This window comes from Arvicanthis niloticus, chromosome 4, assembly GCF_011762505.2.
Source record: "Arvicanthis niloticus isolate mArvNil1 chromosome 4, mArvNil1.pat.X, whole genome shotgun sequence".
Lineage (NCBI taxonomy): Eukaryota > Metazoa > Chordata > Mammalia > Rodentia > Muridae > Arvicanthis > Arvicanthis niloticus.
The window spans coordinates 99,845,732-99,862,714 of record NC_047661.1 but is presented as its reverse complement, the minus strand read 5'-3'; the positions used below and the strand labels follow the sequence as shown (position 1 = coordinate 99,862,714).

The window sequence follows — 16,983 nt, the reverse complement described above, 5'->3', positions numbered from 1 at the left end:
GTCCAAACAGAACGATAAAGTTTATTGGCCCCAGTGCTGGCATGGACAACTGAGGACCTGCCTCTTCATTCCAGATGCCACCCTTTGTCACATGCCTGGATGCTGCTCTCAGCCTCCTGATATTCCTGCCCCCACCCCTAGGCTACAGGGATATTTTTTTTAATGAGATTAAAATGTAACTATTGCAAAGGTTCTGGCTATGAGTAAGCAAAAGCTTGCCAAGGCAGAGAGCTCCTGCCAACTCATCCCTGGGTCTGGGATGAGGGTCACCTGATCATTAAGCTGGTGCTGATCAGGTTGCCATCTGGAGAAGGGGCACAGAAGTCAGCTTCTGAATGCACAACAGACAAGACCAACCCCAACAAGTCATTTTAAGCATACGTATAAAAAGGATTCTGGGAAGTGTTTAGAAAGCAAGTGGATAAGTCTGGAAAGATAAGGTTGCATGGTTAAGGCATTTGCTGCTCTCCTAAGGACCTGGTTTGGTTCCCAGCACCCATAAAATAACTTCAACAAGGATTTCCCCCTTCCCCTTCATCAGCTGGATCCTTATTGGTTGGAATGCCATGACACTGACTGTGTGTGGAGGTGGTGGTGTGGTTGTGTGGGTGTATGTGCATGTCTGTGTTCAGGCTCATGCACCCATGTGTGCATGGAATTAAGGAGCTGAAGGAATAAAATGAAAAAAGTAATAATATTCAGGTGCTTTACATAGCCATAAGGAGATGTTTCAATGTAACTCAACTATAGGGACCTAATTAAAATCCTTCCCCTCTGAGCTAGGGACTATGTATCCCTGACTGGCCTGGAACTCACAATCCCCTTGCCTTGGCCTCCTGCATCCTGAGATTCAACCCCTAGACTAATTGTGAGGCGACCAACATCGTTTGTTGGAGTAGAAGTTGACTGGTTTATTCAAAAGAGACCTCCTGAGACTCAACATTGAAGCAGAGAACTCATGGGGACCCAGATGGCAAAGGTTACTGATACACAATAAACAAATGGCTCTCTGTCACATCTGCCTGGAACTCACATCCAATTCTGCTTACCAAATTCTAGCGGATAGGGAGACACAATGATGGCATGGACATTTGTCTTCCATGAACTTTTCCAAGACTGGGACACAGCAAAGTAGGATCAGACACAGGAGAACAGAGCATGTATATTATCAGATAACTCATAAGAAGGTATTCACATTTAGAAAACAAAAGCTACACAGGCTACAGCTTCTGCTTCGAGGGTCTGAGCCTTTCTCTGGGGCCAGGCTCAAGTAGGAAGGAGCCCACAATTGTGTAGTGCAGGGCAGACCCTTGGGGGAGGTGGGTGACACGCAAGGCAGCGGGAGGATCTCAAGCTCTTCTTGCTCCAGAGTCTGAAATGCAATCACGCCCAGGGGTAAAACTTGGTTTGGTGACCATTGTGAGGTGCCAAAATGAGCTGTTATCCCTAGCAGACACGCCCTGCTTCCAGAGCTCCGAGAGCACACCTCCAAACAGTAGTCCAAACAGTAGATTTAGAGTTTCTCATGTGTGCTTAGGTTACAGGAGATGGAATAAGTCTTATGTCCACTGCTGTCTTGAAAACATCTGCTCTTGACAGAGGCTTGTGTGATCTGCCCCACTTTCCTCCCTACCCCCTCGCTCCCTTCAGCTCTCCAGCCAGCCACTACACTAGGTGCAATCATTTTGTAATCTGGAGTTCCTTGATCCACATTTACCCTGTGGCTCATTCCCTCACTACCTCTGTGTCACTGCCTTTTGCAGAGGCCTCCCTGGGACCCCTCCGAGTTAAACACCGTCAGCTCTCCTCTCGGAACACTCTGGGGTTATCCTAGGAAGCATCCTTATAGAAAGGTTCCCTGACTGCTTGCAGTGACCCCTACCATACTGTGTGCTTGCTGTTGGCCAGGGCTGTAGAATTTACCATGCTTGCCTCTGCTTCTGGGAAAATGGCTCAGGAAATATGTGCTTAGTGAATAAGGTATTGGCCTGGCATCCTGGTCAAGTCAGGTACAGGGCATTGTGCTACACTGCCCTCCTCCCTGCCTCTTCATCAGAAGTGCACTCGTTCAAATGTCTTCTACTGAAAACTGTGCACATGGGAAGCATAGAATGCTGGCTGGAGTCTCGGAGACTGTAGACTCCCTGCACAAAACTCTCAGAGTCAGTCTCCTAGGAATGAATAAGGGTTGCAAGGCCCCGCTAAGGAGGTTTGAAGACTGAGGTTCTTTTATCTGTGACTATGAAAATCCTGCTACCTTGTAAGCGTGAATGTCCCCAGAGTAAAATACAGGGCTGGGTCACTCGCTGGCTGAGACCCTGCCAAGGTGGTAGATGACTATCCTGAATAGTACACAGGGGGCTTGCACTGAACCCTGAGCTCAGTCATAGATACAGCCCAATCCAAATACTCCTGCCTGAAATAAGCTATACATACATATACATATACATATACATATACATATACATATACATATACATATACATGTGATCTTAAATAAATAAATAAATCCTAAAATCAAGAAAGAGAAAGGAAACCAAAGGGTCTCAGCTCACCCTCTTGATTATTCCAGCCCCACTCACCCAAGCTCAGGGTAATAGAGTGCTTCAGTCATAAAATAGGATCCTACAATATCACAGACACTCAGCTTTGTCATCCTAGGAAGGGCTGTCGGGACAACCTGTCTTGCTTTTTCCGCAAACAGCTTTAGGAAGGAGAGAGATGTGGGTTAGCAGGACAGAATTACGGTGCAACAATTTCATTCCTAAACCCTCACCCCACCACTATAGAGAGTCACAGCTTTTCCCTCTGACAGATCCCTCAGCTTCCCAAGGGAGAAAGACTGCCCCTCTCTGTGAACACTAATCAACGCAGTTCAGTTCGGTCTGCTGAAGGCCAGACGCCTGTCTCTTCTGCCTTCTGTTTCTTTATACTGCCTCAGAAATCTAACACAGAGAGCCAAGGAAAAAAAGAATTTTAAGATGTAATTCTTGCCCTTTGGGGTTGTAGAATGTTACTTTTAAGAAGTTCTGTCCGCCTTCAGAAGAGCTGAGACCTACTGTGGAAAAGTTATATGAAGCTGAGACAGAAGCTGAGCCCTGAGCATCAGAAGACCTGAAACGTGAAGTGGATGGAGGTTGGAAGACCAAGTAAGATGGCCATCACCTTGCCTTCTCCGTCATCAGTTAGTATCCAGTGGCCTGGCTTTCTTACCTCGAATGACCAGGTTAAAAGAAAGCTACCTTTATAAAGCTCATCCATACTGTGCCCATGGACTACATGCAGCCACTGAGAGCTGTACATGTAGCCGAACACAAAATTGTAACTTACTTAAAACATGAGGGTTTTTTTTTTTTTCCTTCTATTGGTAACTTGATCACATGGTTCTCTAGTGTGAAATTTAAAGATGGTAAGAAATGAGGCAAAAGGTTGAAAGCTCCTGGTATGCAGTTTCAAAAAGTGGACGTACAGGCTTGGTCGGAAAGCCAAGATTGTAGCCAACACGAAATAGTTATCAGTGTATTTAATCACTGACTGCAAGAAACTAGACTACGTTAGTCCAAGTGGGTTCAGCTCTCTAACATGATATAATTGGTATTTCGGGGTAAGTAGCTTTGTGGCCTGCACCCAAATACCCCCTGGACTTGTGTTAACGAGCGCAGGTTCTGTTCTGCTAAGAGCTCCTGCAGCCCAGACTAGATGGAATAGGGATCGTTGGCTCCAGGCTCTGTGCTTCAGTACAGCCCATCCTCCAGAGCCCAGAATCCACTTCAGAGGATCCAGGGTCAAAGCGTTCACGACCAGCCACCTTCACCGCATACATATTACATCCATATTTGGAATAGAAAAAATCTAAAATATAATTCAAGACCACTCAGAGTGGTCTTGAATTAAATTATTAAAATATAATTCAGACCTTCTCAGAGGCCTCTTGTTAGCAGCCTTTCAGAGTCTGTCCTAAGCTTTGCAGCCCCTAAGCCACAGAGAGGGTTATGGGAGGATTATCAGAGGATTAGGGTCTCTTGCTGAGTGAGCAGGTACCCAGGGAACTTTCTGCTAGAGTGACTTTTCTGAAACAGATCTGATCATGCTACCTACAGCTGTGTTTGGAAAGGAATCACCTAGCCAATCGTCACCAGGCATCACCCTGAGAAGGGAGGGGTGGTGAGAAATACAGATTTCTGACTTATTCTCTGACCTGTTGAATCTGAGCTTCTTCATGCAGAGCTCGGGAATCTGCAGTTAACACAACCTCCCCTTCTTATTCTTCCATTCAATGAGGTTTAAGAAGTAAAGTACAGGGTAGATTAAAGCCCAGCTGCAGAGCACAGTACCCCGAGCCTAGCAGGATGTGGTTCTGTTTGTGGATCTCCTCCTGTTTGCTGGAGGCGCCCGTGAAACCCACATCTCCACGTCTAGCCACACTATGCACCTCAGAAAACTTGTCTGAGCATCCTCCTTACTCTTGTGGTTTTAAAATAGCTTCCGTGCCATCGCCCAGTTCCCCCTCCCTCTGGTTATTCTTTTTGTTCTTAATAACTGGCTTAGCTATCTGTTTCCTCTAGATTAGGTGTGCCTTCTCCACTTACCTCTTACACACACGGAATCATAACCATTTGGTCCGTCCTTCCTTCCTTCTCCGGCTGGACTATACCGCCCCACAGAAAGAAAACTATGTCTTAGGCATGGCTGCTTCTTGGCCCTGAGTAAGAACTTAGAGACAGGTAGGAATGATTCAATATCTTGTCAGAGGTTTCAGAGCTTTGTGATCTCAAACTCTGGTCTCTAAAAGATGAGACACTGATAAACAAGAAATAAACATAAGCTATCAAAAAAAAAAAAACACATACAGTTTGCTAAGGATTAAGCTGGTCATAATGTATGGGATACATTACAGATAGAGGCGTTACTAGCAATAAAGCCAGACTCAGAACCAGTGTAGCACTGGTAGGGACAGTGGACAGAAGGCAGAGGTCTGAGTAAGCATTGGTAAAGGCGCTGGCAAGTGAAGTCCTTAACCTGAAGAGGGTGGGGGTAAGATGGGGGAGGGGGAAAGCTACAAAAAAAGATTCTTTGGGACCAAATGACTGGACTTCTTTATTATGGAAAAGAGTAGAGCCAACTCTATGCCACAGTTTTCATTCTGTGACTTGTAGTCCAATGGAAGAGAGAGAGAGAGAGAGAGAGAGAGAGACCCAAATGGCTTTGATTTTGTGTGAGTACCCTCTTGAAGTAAATATATAAGCTTGCCTAATCCAAAGGAAATGGTAGTTAAGCCAGTTGTTAAGAACAAAAGAATAACAGCAAGAGAGAGGGAGAAGGAAGGGAATGGTAAAGGCAGGCAGGCAGACAGACAGACAGACAGACAGTCAGGAAACTGGCAGGCTTCATGAGATGTGCTGGCTTGGTTAGAAGTGGGAGGTTGCAGGCCAGAGCCACCGTATCTTGGGGCACTTTGAATCCTCCCACTGTCTACCTCAAATCAGACTTAGCACCCTGGCGACTGCCAAAGTCTTTAGAATGTAATCCAAGGACTCTAGTGCTTTCCACAATCCAAAAGCTAGGAACGTCATCAGGTGACATCTGCAACCTAGAACAGTTTCCCTACTTGCTGTACCCCACCCACCCATGGCCCCCACTCATGTATTCCAAAAGTCCTTCGATTTATGACCTTGATCTGTAACTAGTACCATCTCTCAAGAAACTTCTCCCACTGTGGAACCTGGATCCTGAGCAGTGATATTTGGCTCCAGAATAAAATCTTTTATTCCCTTCAAAGGTGAAAGTTGTGAGCTTTTTGTTTGTTTTGGTTTTTGATTTTTTGCTTTCTAGGGGGTTTTGGTTTTAGTTTTTTTGTTTTGTTTTGTTTTGTGTTTTTTGGTTTCCCACAACAGTGCCAAGGGGCAGTGTTCCTAAGACCATTAATCACACCAAGTCCTGAAGTAGTGAGAGGCCCATGGTTACATAAAACATCATCACCAAGAGTCGCGGATCAGACAAAACTGGGGCGGAGAAGAGTGAAGAAATGAAGAAGGCAGAGCCAGCACTGCTCTGCGGGGTTCCTGGGCCAACTCAGCAGAACTCATAACGAGGTTTTATAATGAAGGCCTTGTTTGGGGCTGTCAATTAACCTGAAGATCTGGGTGAATGTTCCTGGCAACATTGGCCTAAGGGTGGGAAGGCATGGAGGTTAAGAATCTCTTGAAAAAGAAAAAACCCATCCCAGCCTCCTCTCTCTGACCTGCTATTGATCATTTACAAAATGGCCACCACCTGTCTTGTTGCTCTGACCGACCATAAACGACCCTTTCTTTATCGGTTGCCTTCTTGAAATGAAGTCGGATCAGGTGATGGCAGGCCAGTGAGTTCGCGCGTGTGAAGCCATAGTAACACTTCTAGTGCTACAAACCTTTGGGGCCTGCAAGAGCCTTGGAGAGAAAAACATCTCTCTGACCTTCCCCAGAATACCACCTCCTGTTTTATTTTTCAGGCCTTTCGATCTTAGCTGGACAAAGAGCCTATGCCTGCCCTTTCTGAGTTGGCGAATCTGCTCCCAGAGGCATGGGTATTCTCTAAGAGTCTCACTTAAAGCTTTTGTAGATCTTTTTGTCTTGTTCTTCCATCTCGGCCTGTATCTACAGGTCTTTTCACGTCATGCAAAGGTTAATCAAAACAATGGATTTCTCATGGAATTATGATGTTGCGGGATCCCATGAAAGCTTCTGGTCTGGTTCCCCACCTCCTCTCAGATGTAGATGTACCTGCCCTTGGTGCGGGGTTTCCTGGAGTGCCCTTCAGCATCCTTTCAGCTTTGCTATCCATCCTACCCTACTCAGCCAGTACTCAGCCAGTCCCAGCGTTTGTTTCTTCCCAGCTTCGTAAGCGCTACCACTGTTCCAGCCCCGTTTTGCTATTCGGTTGTAGGAATGGCATGCTTTTGTGCAGAGCCTGACTAGTATACACTTGTGGTGTTGGACCTTGTTCAATTGCTGCCTGTTTCTGCCATTCTTTCTCATTAAAGGAGAGCATATTGTGAATGTGGGCTGGAGACAGGACTGGGGCTGTTAGGACCTGAGTCTGACCGTGGCGCGGGCATTATTAAGTTTCCTGTTGCCCTCAGGTTAGCTGAGTGTGTGTGTGTAAGTGTTTGCTGATTCTAATTAGTAGCTTACGTTGTTTCTTGAGAATATGTTAAATATTGCTGAAAATGCTAAATATTGAAAATATCCTTAACCATATAGCTATGTTCTTTGGCAATTTCCAAATCCTTGTGTCTTTATCTGGTTTTGTTTGTACAGTCAGGGTCAGATATCTCGGTTTACATTTGTCTGAGCACCTTCAACTAGCCAATTCACTTTTTCATAGCAAAATAGGATCATCAGGCATGGGCATTCATTTATCGTGGCTGTTTAAACAATTCACGAGCAAATCCAAGAATGTGGTTATGAAAGCCAAGGCCCGTTGCCAAAGGATGATTGTGTATGTGTACACTGCTGGTAGGTCACGTGCTACGTTATGTAACATCTGACCGTTGATCCCTGGATGCCATCCAAAGAGTAGCTGGATGCCGCCAAGGGAGCTGCTTGTAGCCTTGGTGGGTATTAGATGAGTCTTTGGAGTTTCGATTCTGTTTGCAAACAGTCTCTCTGCTGATATATCTGACAAGGCTCTGCTGGTCTTCAGGCATGGTGATCTTGCTTAGAGTGCCCAGGCAAAGTTTTCTGAATGGGCCAGTGAGGAGCCAGCTCCAAACTTGCACCAGGGACTCTGGATGTTCCCAAGATCTCTGTGGTATGCTTTATGTTCTTAATGCGGCAACTTCAGCTCGTTCTGCTGGACTTTAACAAGCTCGGCCGCTCAGTAAGAAGAAAAACCTTAGGCACATTACATTTAATAGCATCACTTTGAGCTGAACAAAAGATCCATTTATTACTGGCTATCCCTTGGGATAAAGGCAGTTTGGAGATTCTACTCAACAATTTGGCAGAAAACAGAAATTACATATAGATACAAGTCGGCAGCTGCTTTATTGGTTTACAGTCAGTGACTGACTAAATGCCCATCTGCCATCATTGGCGAAGACTCAGCTACTTGTTAAAGAATGTATTCTCAAATTAGGTTACAGTTTGTCTGGATATTTCTAAGTTATACTTTGCTACATAAAAAGGCAGCTTTGGGATAAATGCAATGTGTCATTTGCTCCTCAGTTTTGAGAGACTGGTCAAAACCTTGTGCACCAAGTGTGAGTTTGTCTCACTGGTCAGAATGGACTCATTTGGTTTCAGGATGGAGTATACATAAATTTATAACACAAATTACTCTTATGACTCTGTATGTTTCCTTCATATTTTTCCTAATTTTGTGTGTTTGTTTTTTTTTTTTTCAAGATAGATTTTCTCTGTGTAGCCCTGGCTATCTGGAACTAACTCTCTCTCTCTCTCTCTCTCTCTCTCTCTCTCTCTCTCTCTCTCTCTCTCTCTCTCTATCTCTCTCTCTCTTTCTCTCTCTCTGTAGACCAGGCTGGCTTCAAACTCACAGAGATCCTCCTGCCTCTGCCTCCCAAGTGCTGGGATTAAAGGCGTGTGCCACCATGCTGGATCGTATTTTTACCATCCTAATTATACAGACCATTATTGAACAAAAAATGGTAGCATACAAATCTTCAAGACTATCAAGCTTGAGTATAACATATCAGGGAGGCTGAGACAGGAGGATTGCCTCAAGGTTGAGGCCAGCTGGGGCTGTATAGTGGGTTCCAGGACAACCTAAGCTACATAGTAAAATTCTATCTCAAAAGCAAACAAACAAAGTAAAATAAAGTAAAAATGAAAAATATTCCCCTACTGAAGGAGTCTAACACATCTTCTTTCAAGGTTGGTGCTAGTTTTGACTATGGACAGCTGTGGGCTCTGGTTATGGGACATGCAGTCATACCCTACATACTGACAACTTTGGTCAAGGATAGGCCATGCATATGACAGTCCTATAAGATTAGACTGGAGCTGGAAAATTCTTGGCACGCAGTCATCTCAAAGTGATTCTAAAGTTGCAGCAGAAGACATTACTTACGTATTTGTGGTGATGCTGGTACGAACACCTCAACTCTGTGCCCATCGAATAAAAACAGAGAACCACAACTATGTAATGTACTAATACTTGACAATGATAATAAATGACTACACTACTGTTTTATGCAAGTGGATAATATAATATCCTTTTTATTGTTGTTCTTACAGGTGCTGTTCTCCATCAGGAAAAAAAAAAAAGAAGCTTCCTGTAAAACAGTAGGCTATGTTAGTGCGTCAGGAGCTTCGAATGTCTCCTCTGTCGAATATCTCTGGATTGCAGCGTTCCCACTTCCCACTGTGCTTGACTGAATCTTGTATTGTTCACCAGGACCTCAAAACCCTCTACTAATTTCACCATCAAGAGACTAAGAGGAATGATAGACTTGGAAACAGAATTAAAAGCAGTAAGGACTACGGCGGTGGGAAATCAGTAAAGGTTACTGAGTGTCAGTCAGTCATGTCCCATTCGATCAAAGTTGTCATCTTGATGAAAAAAAAAAAAGAGCAATGGGAACCATTAAATAATCTGCTTCACAGAAGGCAACAAGACTAAGAAAAATCCCACGATGGCCTATATCAGTTAAGGAGAAGCTCCCAGTGATCTGACTAAAGCCCAGGCACAGAAGCATATCCCTGCCAGCACATGGCAATCATAACCAAAGCACAAAGGATGATCTCAACGTTGAAAGAGAAGGCTAGATCAAGCAATGATGCTGGCTTTACTATTAACTCTGGGTGAATTATGGGGTTTTAAAACAAGGAAATTATTCACTATGTAATGTGTACAGAATGTCGAGTCTCTGAATACCAACGTGAAGACAGTTGAAGAAATTTAGAAACCCTGGGTTGGATGACTTCAGGGAAAAAATATTTACTAGAGCAAATGTTTAACATAGATGAAAACCCTCTGTTTTGGAAATGAATGCCTGACAGGACTTTCACCTTTAGGAGGGCATGTCAATACTGGGTTTAAGGCTTCCAAAGACAGACTACAGTCTGGCTGGCTTGAGGGTACTGATGCAGGCTACATGTTGAAACCCTTTGTGATCTGGCAGAGTGAGTTTCCCTAGGGCTTTGGAGCATACCACTGCACCTACACTGCCAGTGTGTGGTGGGAATAGCAAGTCACGGTAACTCAGCTCTTCTCTCAGGGTGCTCCTGAATGGCCATACTGGCAAAGCAGAGAAGCATTGCCTGGAGAAAGAGCTCTCTAGGGTTTCTCTGATGTTAATAATGTCCCTACACCAATTGTCTTCTCTTCTCTTGCCTCCTTACCCTCTTCCCCCTCTGTCCCTTCCCACCCCCCATCTCTCCACGTGCTCATGGCTAGCCTCTACTCCTTTTCTCTCTCTCCCTCCCTCCCTCTCTCTTTCTCTGTCTCTACTACCCCCTCAACTTCCCTTCCCATGCCCTAAATAAACATTATTCTATACTTTTAAAAAGTCTCCACACATTGTTCCTTTACTAGCATTCACATCACAACATCAGAACTATATCCCCACCCCACCCCCACACAACTCTCTGCTTTGCCCAAGTCATTGCTGTAACCTAAAGACACAGATGAATTCTTGAGAGATTAAAACATCCACGAGTGGATCGTAACTTGTTTGGATTTGAGGTGATCTCATTAAGGAGTGTAAGTAAGGATGGCATCTGAAGGAACACAAGGGCTTTGCCCATGGTTTTAAAGGGCTTACCATGGATGAGGAGCTTGCAAAACTGTAACAGCAAACTTGACCTGGGCGCACATGGCTGAGGGTGACATCTAGGAGCTCCCGAGGAAGTGACTAATGAGGAGTTGTTGGCACAAGAAGAGGGAACACGAGGCTGAAGAACAGACAAGAAAACAGAAACTAAGGGAGTCAAAGAACAGTCAAAAGGAGTAGAAGGCCAAGAAGAGTCTCAGAATCTAGAAGTTTCTGTAGCCCTCAATAAGCCTCAAGAGTTTGGAAACATGACCCCAAGGCCAAACATTTTCATGAGTTAAGAGGCATGTTCAAGGTGTGCTGTCTGTTTTAAAGCAAATCTGTGTCAGGGAAATAGGAGACTCGTGAAAAGCTTCATGGGCTTCCATGGTGTCTTTTGGTGTTTTCACGTTACAGAAATGAGAGTGGTGTTTGGAGGAAAGATATCATTGTGACCTTGTGAGGCAAGCACATTGCCAGTAAAGGGGTGAGCTGTGTGGCAACATTATCAACAGAAAGGAAAACCTTGAAATATGTTTTTCCAAGCAATGCTTCTCTGCTTTGCTGGCATGGCACCTCAAGAAAGCATCTTGGGAAAAGAGCCAGTCACCATGTGTCTTGGTTAGGGTTTTACTGCTGTGAACTGACGCCATGACCAAGTCAACTCTTTATAAGGACAACATTTAATTGGGCCTGGCTTACAAGTTCAGAGGTTCAGTCCAGTATCATCAAGGTAGAAGCATGGCAGCATCTAGGCAGGCATGGTGCTTGAGGAGCTGAGAGTTCTACATCTTCATCTGAAGGCTCCTAGTAGAAGACTCGCTTCCAGGCAGCTAGGAGAAGGGTTTTATAGCCCACACCTACAGTGACACACCTACTCCAACAAGACCACATCTCCAAATAGTGCCATTCCCTGGGTCAAGCTATACAAACCATTACACCATGTTCCTGCTGCATCTTATTAACGTTTCCAATAAGAGCGTCAGGCAAGGCCTTCATGAGCGATTCCAGCAGAAGGCACTGTTGTCCTAGGAGGTGAAGCTCCGTGTGAGTTATTACTCAGAAAACTCTGGTGAGAAGAACTGTGGAGGTCAAGACCACTGACAGTCTACCCTGCGGAGCTCCAGGCTTCTGTCTTCAGTGTTAACCAACATTTTTTTTATAAGTAAAATAGTAAAAGAATAAAAAGTTTAGTTGGACATGGTAGTTTATGCCAGTAGTCCCAGCTCTTGGGAGACAGAGGCAGAAGGATCAGGACTTCAGAAGGACTGGTGACTACATATGAAGTCTGAGGCTATCCTGGACTGCATGAGAGCCTGGTTCTTTTTTTTTTTTTTTTTTTTAAGTAGACACAAAAAGCTTATAGAATAAAGGTGTAAAGAAACTATTTCTGTGCAACTCTATACATTTGTGATTTTATCAGTGTTTTTAAAAGTTGAAGGTTTAAAAAAAGGTTTTAGTGGGGGAAAGCTACTGTACAATAAGATGAATTTATTATTGAAGAATAATAAATAAACAGATAAATAAGAAAGAAAAACTATTAAATGTATGGTGTCTATAAAGTCTACAGTAGTGCAGAAGTCCTGAACCCCCAAGTACACTCACCCACCTCACCCCACCCCACTCATCTCTCTTTGACACTCCAGGTTTGGCACCCTCTCTTCCTGCTGAGTTCCTTAAAGCTTCAGACTGTTTTCCCAGTGTCCTTTCTGTTTATACAAATACACCTGTTGGGGTAAATCTCCAATCCAAATAGGACCGATCAAAGAAAACACAACTCAATAATTATGAATACAAACTGCATGCTTAAATTGGTCAGATTTACCACTACCCTATTTTATTCCCCATCTATGAGATCCTTTATAACTTGCAGTTTTTCCAGGCCACATCCTTCCCCTCCATTGTCCTTCCACCTCTCTCCTCCAGTAGTCTCCCACCACCTCCTCTCCAGTAGTCTCCTCCTTTTCCTCTTTTTCTCCCCTCCCCTTCCTCTTTTTCTCCCCTCCCCTTCTTCTCTTCTTCTCCCAGCTCTACCTCCTCTTCCACTGCTTAATCACCGAGCTCCACTGCAAATACTATGTAGCAGAATAAGTATCTTGCTACACACACCCTCGCCTGTCTTACACATTTGCCTGCAGTGCTGAGATAGTAGCATGCTATACCTAGGAAAGATTAGGCTAGTCCAAGCAGTCTAGGTCCTATATAGGCTACCCTATGTAGGTTTATATAAGTGTGTTCTGTGATAGTCATACAACAGTATTACCTACTGACGAATTTCTCAGAGTGCATCCCACTTAATGTATGACAAAATATTTCAGGGCAAGTACTGTGAGAGACAAAACTGAGGAGTAGCATCTGAAGCAGTGTGGAGGTGGGGCTGCTGACCTAACATGCCCCATGGTGGCTGCTGCAAGCGGATGTTTGATCAGATGGGTTAAATTTGTTTGCCTGTGAGTCCACATGGCTCCTGAGCAAAGTCCCATGATAAAATCACTTTCCATAGTCCATTTATGGCAGTGGTCCTCGAGCTTCCTAATGCTGAGACCCTTTAATACATGTTGTGTATTAAATCTCATGTTGTGGTGACCCCCAACCATAAAATTATTTTGTTGTTACTTCATAACTGTAAATTTGCTACGTGAGTTGTAATGTAAATATCTGATATGCAGGACATCTGATATGCAACCACGATGACAGGGTCATTTGACCCCCACAAAGGGGTCACAACTCACAGGTTGAGAAGCATTGCTTGATAGCAGTCTGCTAAGGTACAGAACCACATACAGTAAGAAAAGAAAAAACAAAATGGACTTAGTTTGATGCACACAATACCCACCCACACCCTCATTAATATCCCAATTATGGGCTGGGCTGTGGGTCAGTAGCAGGGCAGTTACCTAGCACATCTATGCTCTGGTTTGTGTTTCCAGGGCTGAGAAAGGGGAAAACAAAGCAAAACAAAGCCCAACATCATTGTTACCAAATACAGAAAAGCTATCTATGAGATACCTATAAAAGATGCATTGTGCTTCTGAACACTGTATAATCAAGACCTGAGACCCACCACTGATGGCTGAGTGATTGCTTATATGATGTCACTGGATTGACTGGGTTCATCATCCAGACAAAGGCAACAAAGAGGCAGCCCAAGATGCAACACTTTAGATGGAGATTGGAAGGAGGCAAGAGAGGAGTTTTAGGAGTCGAGTCACTACTCTACTGACTGAAAACAGCTATTTGTGTTTTAACAGACTTTCCATAGAATGTGAAGACTTCTTAATAAGATTTATTCCTAAAGCCACCTTAGTTGAAACTTCTGCCAATCTGTTTGCTTCGGGCAGTGCTTTTAAATAATTTAGACATGCCTAAGCTATTCAATCTAATTGCACAGTATAATATATGAGGACATAGCATCCCCAGGCCCTGGTATAAAAGCACATGATTATCATATAGGGACAACTAAGGTTAACAGGTTTAACATGAGAGGTTGAAAAGTAGGGTCAGAGGCCAGTGTCATCTGGTTAAAGGGCTACCGTGATACTCTTCCTAAAATAAAGGCTGTGGTTCTTTCTAGTGAGAAAGACGAGGCTGCTGAGGAAACATGCAGGACCCAGAATCTCCATCACCCCACAAGTCTGAAAGAGCCTTGATTGTCTTTTGGTTATAAGCCAGAGAAAACTTGGGATACTCAGTCCCCATTCAATGCTGCGGGTGGGGAGTGTGGGGCTGGGGTGGGGAGTGGGGGCTGGGAGTGAGGAGTAGGGGTGGGGGTGGGAGTAGGGTTGGGGGGGTGTGGGAGAATGATGGCTTCAGTGAAGCTTTGTGTCATTGTTGTTTGGGTGTGTGCTGTTGACCTTTCCAGGAAAAGGCAAAACCGACTTTCTCAACTGGAATTCCAAAGAAGATTAAGCAGAGTTCATTTACTATGAACCATTTTGAATTAGGGGCACATGGGACAATAAAACAGTAGAGGGTTACGGTGATAGAAAATCTTTGTCTCAGAGTTGGTTTATTATTTGTTTGTGTACGTGTGTACGTGTGAGTGTGTGTGTGTGTGTGTGTGTGTGTGTGTGTACAGGAGAGCGCACATGCCTTGAGTACTGGGCCAGACAATAACATCAGGTGTCTTGTTCAACTGCTCTCCACCTTATTGTTTGAGACAGGCTCTCTCACTGGACAGAAGCTTACCAATTTGGCTAGGGTGGCCAGCTAACAAGCCCCAGATATCCCCCTGTCTCTATTTCCCCAGTACTGGGATTATGGGCTCACACAACCACACTCAGCTCTTTTACAAGAGTCCCAGATTCTTGAATGGTGTCCTGTGTCCTGTGTCGACCCCTGAGCATCAGTTCAGACCCTCATGCTGATGCAGCCAATGCTTCAGCCTCTGACAATTTTATTAATTACCTGTAAATCTTGGCTAGATCTTTAAGTTCATTTATTATTTTTCAAATGGTAAGACTAGAGGGTTAAGCATTGGTACCTGGATGTCTAAGTCTTTATTTAGTTACATCTTTTATAAAAGGTGGCAATTTTTGAATTTTTTTTTAGACTTTAATGGATGTCAGAGGGCTATAGACAAAGGTTTAAAGTGATCCATTTGGATTCCAAACAAACGGAGGCCCCAGACTTTCAACCTTTCCTGTATCAACTAGGGAAGATTCCCATTTAAGCCTTTTAGAAAGCTTGGAATATCTTTTGATCTATTGATTTCTGCCAATAGAGAAACATTAATGTGGTTTAAGAGAACTGGAAAAACTCAAGATTATTTTTTCATCTGAGAAGAGGGTTTTTATTTTTTTAAAGATTTATTTAATGTATATGAGTACACTGTCATTGTCTTCAGACACACCAGAAGAGGTATCAGATCTCATTACAGATGGTTGTGAGCCACCATGTGGTTGCTGGGAATTGATCTCAGGACCTCTGGAAAGAAAGTGCTCTTAACCACTGAGCCATCTCTCCTGCCCCGAGAATAGTTTTGTATGCCCCCTTGGCTCCAGAGGCAAGTCTCATCCTAATAGGTTTACAAGAACAATATTATATAATGTAACATGTGATTTTCTGTGCATGACCCCAATTGGGCTGGTTCAGCCAAAGGACTGTCCTCACACTTGATTTGATACCTCTGTCACAGAAATGATCTGAGAAGTTTGTTAACTTAGTAGAATGAGTTTAGAGTAGATAAAATGTTTTCAGTCTTCACCAGGATTTTGCAGAAGGACCCCCCAACACACACCCATTTATTTTAACTTTTGTTTTTCTATGCTTATTTAAAGATATTATAGGGAACAACTCAGCAGAAAATCCCAGAGTTCCCTGGATGCTGATGGTCTCATGGGCTCCCCCTAGTGGAAGGGGACAATAGTATATAGTTCATTCTAGAAGGAAGGAGAGGGCTCATTGGTAGACTCATAAAAGCATATCATTTATCTTCCTTCTTCCTGATTGTTTGCAATAAAGGTGTGTGTGTGTGTGTGTGTGTGTGTGTGTGTGTGTGTGTGTGTGTGTAAAGAAAAGAAAAATATCTTTTCTTAGGATCTCATTGTAGACAAGAAAGTCCCTTTGGTCTTGGCCCCTATAACTGTTGTAGGTGGAGAGATGTAATATGGTTGGCCTTTTAGATTTTTTTTTTATAGCCCTCTCAAAATATTCAGCTAAGATCCACAAGTTCAGGGCTGGGGAAAGAGCTCAGTTGGTAACATGTCTGCTGTTTGAGCAGAAAGATCTGAGTTTCATCTTCATGAATTACGAGCTTATGCTCGTAATCCCAGTGCTGGGGAGGCAGAGACAGGTAGATGCCTGGGGCTAGCCAATAGCTGGTAGCCTGCTTGGTCAGCTCTGCACCAGTGTGAGATCCAAGTGATGGAAGGACAGAACCAACTGCCAAAGGTTGTTCTTTGACCTCAGTGCACTCATGCAGGTCAGAGGACAGATAGATAAAAGATCTCCTTATAGCATAAGAGTGCCAGGGATCAAATTCAAGTCTTCTGGCTTGGTGCCTTTTACCACCGAGCCATCCTGTCAGCCTGACTAATCTATTAAGAAAACTTTTAAGATTGAATTTAAAAATGTTGTTCAGTTTTAGACTATGGAGTAAAAGTGGCTATGCCGGGAGGTTGACTGGAGCGCCTCGCTTTGTATGGCATTTGCCTAAACTCTTCTTTTTATTATCTTCAGCATGAAAGATGGTGAGCAGAAAGGTAGGTATGGCTAGTGACTGATGGAAT

The 16,983-nt window shown here is 43.9% G+C and overlaps 1 long non-coding RNA gene across 1 annotated transcript; it reads left to right on the top strand.

The window, feature by feature from the left end:
• Positions 1-7,628: 7,628 nt before the first annotated feature.
• LOC143442122 (uncharacterized) lies at positions 7,629-9,633 on the top strand. The gene is made up of 2 exons (XR_013110103.1): positions 7,629-7,791; positions 9,237-9,633. It is a non-coding gene; the product is annotated as an uncharacterized LOC143442122 (long non-coding RNA).
• Positions 9,634-16,983: the final 7,350 nt, after the last annotated feature.